Here is a 10719-nt window from a genome sequence, read left to right on the forward strand (position 1 = left end):
CACCAGTAGACCATTTAAAAAAAAAATTATTTCTAAAGGTCCTCTGCATTTCCACCTACAGCACTGAGACTTCTCTGCATCCTGTTCTTAAGGACTGAGATTTTTATTTCATTTCTTAAGCAAAGATGCTGAATTGTACACTATAGCCATTATATATCTGGTCTTCGCATTGCACAGTATACTATTTTCTACAGGACAGTATACTATACTAATCAATGATTGTTGACTTGCTCTTGAATATACCCTCACCATTTGTCTATTACTTTCTGTAAGTAATATCTCCATCCATACTCCAATTATTGACCACTTTCTTAAAAACTAAATATATTGTCTGCTCTGTTCCATATAGGCAAATAACTGAGAAAGCACAAATCAGAGGCCACTTTTTTATTCTTCTTGCAAAGTATTTTACAATATTTTGAAAATACAAAATACAAGACACTAAAGTATTTTGATACAAAATATTAAGCCATTTTCATAAACCCTATCAAATACAAATTACAAAATACTATTTTGTATTTAAAAAACGTATTTAAAATACATGTATCATAAATACGCCCCATCCCTGCCAGAGGGGACATTTCTCATGCCTCATTCACACTAGCAGCGACTTTGTAGCTTCCTGTCACTAAGGGTGATCTGCTGCAAACGCAGGTCTGTGTAGGTCAGTACAGCACGAATACACGAATACTGAGCGAGCTAAGAGAGGAACACGTGAGGTCTACTGGTGCTCCTAAAGGCTGTCTTTCAAGAAAGTCACTCTTCATTTGCATAAAGTTGAAGGAGTTCTCAACTTTTGAAGTTCTCAACTTTGTCGCATCACTTAACATGCCCACCTGGTCGCTAACAGTCGCTGTCAATTACATAGACGGAGGTCGTCAGAAGTCGCTCGCTCTCAGTTGAAATGAACGGTCAATTGTTGCTTTGCCGCTGCAAGTCGCTCGTAGTGTGAATGTGGCTTCAGACAGTATTCGTAAGTGATCGGTGGGCTGAGCTGAAATTTGTTAAAGTGTTTCTAATACAGACCATAAAATCACCAATGACATCATTAAACGGAATTGCATATTGATTGCTTTTCAAACAGATTTCTGAACACACTCCTTATCTCTCATTGGCTGGACTAACGAGCAGCCTTTCCCGTCACTCACGCCATTGACTGAGCAAGTCTTTTACTGGTCTGGAGTCAACAAACAAACAAATGGCAGCCCAAACAGTGTTTACACTGTCAAATCATCCTCTAACAAACAACCTCCTTCTAATTGTATGTACATATTAAGCTGGGATATGAGAATGCTATTCAACATCCTTTCCTCTCCATTTTCAACCACAAACAAACCTTTGCCGTGTGCGAAAGTGGTCTGTTCTCATTAGTCTTTGCTAAAGCACAAAAATTAAAACAAAGACAAAAATGTTACAATAAGTGAAGTTTATAAATAAACTATTTTCAAGAGGATCACTTGCTTATGATTGCTTGCGGCTGGTCCCATATTATCCAATTTATGATTCACCAATCAGATAATTCCCAAGCCACTATAAATACCCTAAGTTCCATATCACAGCCATCTTCGTTTGGAAGAATCACCCCTTCCACCCCTACTCCTCCTCTTTTTCTAAATGGGTGACACAGTGGCCCAGTATTTAGCACTGTTGCCTCACAGCAAGAACGTCACTGGTTCTAGTCCTTACCAAGCCAGCCGACGTTTCTGTGCGGAGTTAAGATGTTCTCCCCATGCTCATGTGGGTTTGCCCCGGGTTCCCCGGTTTCCTCCCACCATCCAAAAACATGCAACTTAAATTAATTGACTAATCCAAATCGGCACCATAGACATGCTCCTAGTAAGTAGTTATCTGTTAAGAGCAATCACTATCTGTTCATTAGGTACTACAGCAGGGGAGTTCTCGAGATCTACCTGAGCTCAAACTCCCCTCACGCCTTGCAAACGGGAGGGAGCCCGGGCTCGAGGATCTTAGGGCTTAGGGCTCTCTCCCGGGATATCATGCCAAACAAGCTTCACAATCAATCATCAGCTAAGTGTGAACTCTTGAAAAACTAATTCAAACTATTAGTAAAACTACCATAGTTACTAAGTTATACTAAAAACCAAGTAATGCTTTTAATTACAAAAACACAGTAAGATTACTGAAACTTTAACAAAAATGAGAACAACAAAATTAGAATAAAAACTCATTTAATATATTAGCAAAACTGTAGCCTACAAGTCATGTTAATAACACTAAAATAATACTATATAGACAATAAAAAAAGACAAAAACAACAAAATTACTAAAACTACACCAGTTACTCAGTGATATTATTTATGTATTTATATTTATGATTTAACATGAACATGTCAATACTCACATGGTAACAAATATATCAAATAATGTAGTGATAACACACTAATTAAGGTTAAATGATACAACTTTTCTTTATAAAACATTTGTAATAATGTAAACTTTCACTGATTTCAATAATACTTGAAAATAAGCTTGTCCCACCAGTTTGAAATAAAATTGTATAAAATAAAACTGTCCCACCAGTAGGCTCAAGTTAGCTGTGTCCTATGATTACCATTAGGCCATGTGTGTATCTCTGCATGCAGGAAAACAGAGACATTACGAGAGGGAGTGTCTGTATTGGTATTTATGGCCACATTACTCTGTCATGAAATGTGTACACAAGCAGTGTTTATTGTTTGGCCGTATTGTGCGTGAAGGTAGAGAGAGGGCCGTATTTCTTCCACTAGGCCTGACAAGCATCCTCTTTGTGTCCCCCCCTCCTGAAGACGGATTGCAGAAAACAGAGGGCAACGGCATCTGTGGCTCTTCAGGGCCCGTCTGAAGGAACAGGGGGAGGAGAGGGACGAGAGTGGAGGGGAGATGGATGTGGCACGCAGGAGGTGCAGTTGGTGCTGTATTGAATGTGTCTCGACCTCAGCGTAACCTCCCCACCTCTGCCTGACCCTCACACACAAGACCCGCAGGAGGTCAAAAAGTTAGTCAGCGACTCATGAAAGAAGGGGAGAGGAGAAGAAAAGGCATCCTCCTTTCAGAAACATCTGGTGCGGGGTCTTTCAGATGAATGGAAACGGGCCGCCCTCAACTCACAGCTACTAGAGTAATTAGGCCTGGTGCAAAGGTTCTGGGCATGCTGTTCATCTAAAGAGCCTGCTCGAGTTTTATATACACCTTGAGTAAGCACTTTACGTTTGTCAAGCAGACACTTTTTGCGGAGGGGAGGAATTAGTCTTCATTTGACAGGTTTAATGAGGCTGTTGCTTTTGTTTGCAACTTTCAGGCCATTTTTATTGGGCGTTTTTGAATGATTCAATAGTGTGTGTTTTTTGTTTTTTAGATTTGGATTGGGTTTCATTTATCATCAACACGTAGTAACTCATTCATTTATTCATTTTCTTTTCGGCTTTGTCCCTTTATTAATCAGTAGTTGCCACAGCAGAATGAACCGCCAACTTATCAAACATGTTTTACGCAGCGGATGCCCTTCCAGCTGCAACCCAAAACTCGGAAACACACATACTGTATACACTACAGCCAATTTAGCTTTTTCAATTCACCTATAGCGTATGTCTTTGGACTGTGGGAGTAACCAGAGCACCCGGAGGAAACCCACGCGAACATGGGGAGAACATGCAAACTCCACACAGAATTGCCAACTGACCCAGCCGGGGCTCGAACCAGTGACCTTCTTGCTGTGAGGCGATCATGGTATCCAGTGAGGCACCGTGACGCCTCCATAGTAACTCATTTGAATTTAAAAAAATTTTGCTGATTTCACTAAGGCCATTAGTTAAACTGCAATAACAAAATATGTAAAAACGTTCATTAGAAATAAGTCAAACTATCAATAGCTATGTTTCCATCCAAAGATGCGAATTAAATTTATACACAATACTGGAATATTGCATATAACAACACAGGCTCATTCTGAAAACGTAACCCTATATACATTTCTGGAGATCGAAAATTATGTAGCCAGAAGTACGTATGGCTGCATTTCATTTTTTAAAACCAGTGCTACGGGGGGGTATGAAGCCGTTCCTTTTTGTGCTTATCAGCTGACCGCTTACCTTCATATGGACGGCTTTCCCGCAGTTACCAGTTTGTCCAGTTAGTTCGCCATGTATGTTGGTGGACTTGAAATACAGAGGGTAGTTGACCATGACGAAAGGGTTCGAGTCCAGTAAAGAACGGTTCCAGAAAGCGGGTAAGACAAAAACAGAAGCCAAAAAATAAAATAAACAAGTAAATAACAGGGTGAGAATGTGGTAAAATCTGAAAATGTGGTAAAAATCAGGGCCTTTCTTTTTCGGGATTGCTTTGTTGGTTGGGTTTAGGAAAGTGGGTGGATGGGGGTGTCGGTCGGTCGGTCGGTCGGTCGGTCGGACGGTCAGTCAGTCAGTCAGTCAGTCAGTCAGTCAGTCAGTTAGTCAACAGCAGCAGTTGCGAGAGAAATTAGAGATTTGAAAAATCGTACACAGCGGCCTCTAGTGGATTTGCGAAAACAAAAACTGCCAAAAAAAACGTAGCTCCTGGGATGTATTTGGCGTATTCCAGAAATGTTTTCAGAATGAGCCTGGGTTGGCATATCTGATGTGCGAATGAAGCACCATTTCCAGCCAAGTAAAAAGAGAACAAAATCGTCACTTCCTGATTAACTGGCGCCAAATATCAAGAGAAAAAACGGAGTTTGCTATGATAGGAGAAGCTGCGTTAATCTTTTCTTTATTTAATAAATAACTTGTGCCTCAGTATGCCGACGCGCAATGTATGCGTGGTAGCGTTTAAAGACATGGGACACGTAGCACATATGCTCTTGACAGTTCTGGAGGTAATTAATATTATAATAACACTAATACTAAAATGGTTAAGGCATTTTAGAATGACCAAAACAACATTTTAGATGTTTTACAATGCGGTCAGCCTGCTATTTTATCCAAACAAAATCACATGACTTTTTTAATGCGCACACTGAAATTTGTTTAGTAAACGTGTTTCCATCGTAGTTTATACACATGTTGTCTAAAAAGTTTATCCTTCTAAGTTATGTATGTATGTTTTTAATGTCCATTTTCAATATTTATGCACACCTTGGCATTTCCATCAACCCTTTTTTATGCGCATATCCAAAATGTACATAAAAATAGGTGGTTGGAAACGTAGCTATTAAAGGTACAATACTATTCATCATACTAAAATAAAACTGATGTACAGGGTTCAGAAGTTTGAAGTAATTAAAAATGTTATATGTGACTATTTAATGCTGCATATTTGTTACATATGTATGTTAAATTTTACAATTTAAAAGAACTGCTTTAGATCTTGACATATTTTAAAACTAGCCTATTTATTTCTGTGATTCGGTACTAAATGTTAGGCGTCCAATAACATTTCAATATGCTGATTTGCTGATTTAATAATTTTGTTGAAATCAAATCATATCATTAGGAGATCTAAAAGAATATGTACATTATGTATTTTGTACTGTGTATTTACAGTATTTTGAATCGGTTAAGTGTTGCAAACACATTAAACACAATGAAAATGATTGTATTTGTAAATAGAGGCTTTCAGCTTAACATTTTCTCTAAGAACTGAGCCAAACAAGGCACTCTGCCTGTTATAACTTGTTATTTGCTTTGATTCCTTCTCATGTAGATGTGATTGCCTGTTGTCCAGGGCTTGGCTTTGTGGGGTGAATAAACAGATAGATAAATAGATGCAGGGGGAATGGAAAGATGGAGAGAATGTGAGAGAGGGTGTGTGTGGATGAATTGTGCTTTATGTGCATTTAGAGCTGTGTGTGTGTGAGGGAAATTTCTGTAATTAAGTTTTACAGTCTCCTTCTCAATAAATGACACATAAATCTTGCCCCTCCTCATCATGCAAAGATCGTAATCCCCTCCTCAATTTCCTGTCTCTGTGGACACTCACTTGATTTAATGGCCTTTGATGATTGCTCAGTAAAACAGTACACGGGGAATCCACTCAAGATCCCAGAGGGCCTGAGTATGTGTGTGTGTGTGTGTGTCTCAGTCAGTATTCGTCAGTGATCGGTGGGCTGAGCTGAATTTTGTTAAAGTGTTTCTAATACAGACCATAAAATCACCAATGACATCATTAAATGGAATTGCATATTGATTGCTTTTCAAACAGATTTCTGAACACGCCCCTTATCTCTCATTGGCTGCAGCGATAAACAGCCCCTCCCTTCACTCACGCCATTGACTGAGCAAGTCTTATACTGGTCTGAAGTCAACAAACAAACACATGGCAGCCCAAACAGTGTTTACACGGTCAAATCATCCTATAACAAACAACCTCCTTCTAATTGTCTGTACATATTAAGCTGGGATATGAGAATGCTATTCAACATCCTTTCCTTCCTATTTTCAACCACAAACAAACCCTTGCAGTGCGCAAAAGTGGTCTGTTCTCATTAGTCTTGGAGAAAGCACATTATCTGCAGAAGTCAAGCAATTAAATGCGCACGTCTTAATGTAGCTGTTATGATTGATCATGTTTATTGGATTGACTCAAGAGCTCTTGGTTTGTTCATCAGTTATCAGGGCAGAAGGACGGGGGGTACGAGTGCCAGCCGGAACAGATAAACACTCACCTTGCTTGTGTGCTAATTGTTGTGCCTCCTTCTGTTAGCGTCCCCTTCCTTTTGTTTCTCCGCTGTCAACTCTAATCAAGCATTAGATCTTCAGCAGATGGAAGAGACGTAGCGGGAGCGACAGAGAGAGAGAGACCGTGGGAATAGCTGCTCAGTTTTAGCAACGCTGCCCTCTGTCTGACAAGCAGAATGAGTTGGTCTTTTCATAGCGCCGCAGAACCTGATAGAATTAGAGAGAAGTATATATAGTCGACTGTTGTTGTAATTATTGTTTTGGGTTTTCTGCCTGCTAGCTTGTGGCTTGGACTACGGTCGAACAGAAAGGTAATTATTTATTCCCATGGTGCACTGTGATTTCCATAAACACAAGCATGCAAGCATATTGGGTTCCTGCGGATCATATTTTACACTATTAATACGCCATCTGCTTCTGCGAACACACACACACACACACACACACACACACACACACACACACACACACACACACACACACACACACACACATCTTCACAGTCAGCAGAAGAGCTGAGAATGCACACTGAAATACAAATGATCTCCCGGAGACCAAAATATGCACTTATACTGACACCAAAACACGCATCTTCAAATTGGCTTACACAATTCAGTTCAGCAAATACATACCAACTTATGCGGTTTTAAAATTGTCATGAAATGGAAATTCACCCTGTTTACTAAATGCACATTTTTTATCTTATTGTGAAGAAAGAAATAAGAAAAATCTCATCTTGTCATTTTAAATCAATATTTCATGCGCTGAAACTGTATACTTCTTTCTGTTGCAAACATATTCAATAATTTAAGAGCTGTTCAGGCCAAGAACAATAAAAGCATAGAAGTCTATGCTACACTAAAACAATTCAAGCATTTTTTTTGTGTAATCAACATAACTTTTTTAGTCATCAGTCCAGCTAAAAAATATAATAACCTGATTAACTTATAAGTTGGCTCACACAGAATCTGCGAGCGCCGAAAATCTGCAGAATTTTGGGCCATCATTGAGTGTATTTGTTTACTTTTGTAAATGTGTGCACATTTTTATTTATTCAGGTTTAAAATTAATTTCAGTAAGGTTACTAATATGAAAATGTTCATATGATTTATTTACAGTACAGTTTTTAAAGTAATATTTTCTGTCTTTTAGTAGATATATGAAAAAAAGCTTGCTTTGTTTACCAAATAAGTGGATCTAATTGGATTTGCATTGTGAACAATGAATAAAAGGTAAAAGGGTATTATTGTTTATTTCATATATTAAGTTTTTAGTTATGATACTTCCAAAATAATTCTGCATAAATCCACAGATTTTTTTTACATAATTCTCTACAGAAATAGCAAAAAATGTCTGCAGATTGTGTCTGGCCATACTTATAAGTAACAAAAAACATTTGCTGTCAGGACTTTTCGTCATTATTTTTTACAGTTTAATACTCATAATATATTCCACACAAATGCTTAGTATTGCTCTGTTTATTCTGAAGCTTTGTCGGCCACTGCTTTAAATACTCAATCTCTGTAATGCAGGATGGATCTTGATTGGCTGTCAATGCTTTTATTGTTGATGGCTTGAATACAAGTATAATCTGAAAGAGATTTCATCAAATAAATGAGAAATTTCAAGAGTTCAGTCAAAGCAGGGCGAATCCACCTTCAGCTACTATGCTCCCCGCTGCTGGAATCAGCTTCCAGAAATGATCCGATGTGCTCCAACATTAGGCACATTCAAATCAAAACTGAAAACACATCTGTTTAGCTGTGCCTTTCCTGAATGAGCACGGTGCTGCGTCCAAAAGTTTGCACTATTATGTCTTTCTTTTCTTTTTCATTCTTTTAAAACTTGCTTTAACACATTTTAAATTGTTTTTATCTGTTTTTAATCATTTTTGTTTTTTTGTTGTTTTTATTTCAGCATTGACTCATTCTGAAATGTAGACCTTTATACATTTCTGCAGATCTCGAATTATGTAGCCAGAAGTATGTATCTCCAGTTAGCTCGCCATGTACCTGTACGTCGGTGGACATGAAACACAGAGAATAGATGACCACGGCGATGGGGTTAGAGTCCAGCGAAGAACGATTCTAGAAAGTGTGTAAGACAAAAACAGAAGCCAAAAATTCAAACGAACAAGTAAATAACAGGGTGAGAATGTAGTAAAATCTGAAAATGTGGTAAAAATCAGGCGGGGACTTTTCTTTTTCTGGATCACTTTTGAAAATTGTAGGGAGGTGTGTTGGCGGGTCAATCAATAAAATTGGTTGGGTTTAGGGAAGGAGGAGGGTGGGTCAGTCAGTCGATCTGTAAGTCAGTCAGTCAGTCAAACAGTCTGTCAAGAGAGCGGCCACTGGTGGATTTACATAAGAACATCAGGCGCAAATAGCACTAGCAAGAGAAATTTGAGCTCAAAAAGCATACACAACGGCCCCTAGTGGATTCGCGAAAACAAAAACTGCAAAAAAACGTAGCTCCTTGGACGTATTTGCTGCTCTCCAGAAATGTATATAGAGGTATATTTTCAGAATGAGCCTGGGTTATTTTATTTTCTTATACTTGTTTCATTTATTCCTGTTCATGTAAAGTACTTTGAATTACCACTGTGTGTGAAATGTGCTATATAAATAAACTTGCCTTGCCTTGATATTGTTCCTCTGTGCTTTAGTTGTGATATGGATGCCACTATTCTTTATTTTTGGAACTATTTGAAGTAAAGAACAATATCTTTATTATCATTTAAAAGTAGTCAGTTGTCATATATTATGCTATCATTATTTATTCAGATGTTGTCTCACCCCCTCTTTTTTTCAAAACTAATTATCAACCAATTTTACCACCCTAGTGTGACATAACTCTGTCAGAAACTGAATTGAGGAAAAATGGTAATTGATTGCACTGTGAAAAGTGTTTCCAGAACACTTTTATTTTGAAGAGCTCTTCGCCTGTTGGTTAAAATAATCGAACAGACTGTACGGTATCTGTGATGTCTGCAGGAAGGATAGATGTTCAAAAGGACGACCAAGTTATTAAATGTTAATCAGGAAGACAAACAGTGTTTTTTCTTTGTAATAATATACACCAGTGATTCATTCACAATTAGACCAGGAATGCGCATTAGGAAAACAAATAGTCCATTTTGATTTTGTGTTGACTTTAAAGTCTTTGGAAGGTTTTAGGGGGTTATCGGTCCATCTCTCATTTTCTGCCAGGGGACAAAAAAAATTAGAAGCAGGCCGTAAAAAAATCCACAGAACAATTTAACCAAGGTCTCGCTATTTATTCTCAGGTCAGTCAAGAGTCTCTGTTGGATTAGAGCGGAGGTCAATGACAGGTCGGGTGATAACTGCAGGCTCACCGAGGAAACTGCTTTAATGAGAGCGGCCCATCAGCTGACATGGATTAGCATTCCTGCCATACTGCAGGGGGCTCTGATGATGGAGGGGATTACACTAATGACTAATGCATTTAATATGTCTATTAGTTTGTCAGCGGTGACATCAGGCATTACACGATAGGGGTTGACCTGTTTTAGTTGCACTGATTTTTCAGATGACTGAGGGCTTTCGAGTGCACACACGAGCCAGGGAGAAGGAAATGGGTTGGATCACCAACCTCTACGAGCTATAAACTAGAGGAGAAAACCAGGCACTGAGAAAGAGACAGAGCGAGAGAAAGAGAGAGAGAGAGAGAGAGAGAGAGAGAGCAGGAGGAGGGGTGTTCTGGCTGGCTTGACAGCAGCCCATTCATCCTCCATGCTAGAGGAGACAAAGTGCTGGCTGGTTCAGGACAGGCCCCATAAATCACCTTCCATAAGACACACTACCTACTGCTTATTACATTCAGCATGACAAAGCCTCTCTCCCTTCCCCTTTTTCTGTTTCTCCTCTCCACTCCTTCTCTCTATTCATTTTGCTTTAGCTTTCCTTTTCTCTCTGCTTGTTTCCCTTTTCCGTCGTCTTGTCTTTCCCGTCTCGCTTTCCCTAGAGATGCAGTCAAAACATTTTTTTAACGAACTCAACAGTATTTTTAAAAATGTTATCATTTATAATTAGGGATGTCCAGATCCGAT

Source organism: Danio aesculapii, chromosome 5, assembly GCF_903798145.1.
Source record: "Danio aesculapii chromosome 5, fDanAes4.1, whole genome shotgun sequence".
In the NCBI taxonomy this organism is placed as follows: Eukaryota; Metazoa; Chordata; class Actinopteri; order Cypriniformes; family Danionidae; genus Danio; species Danio aesculapii.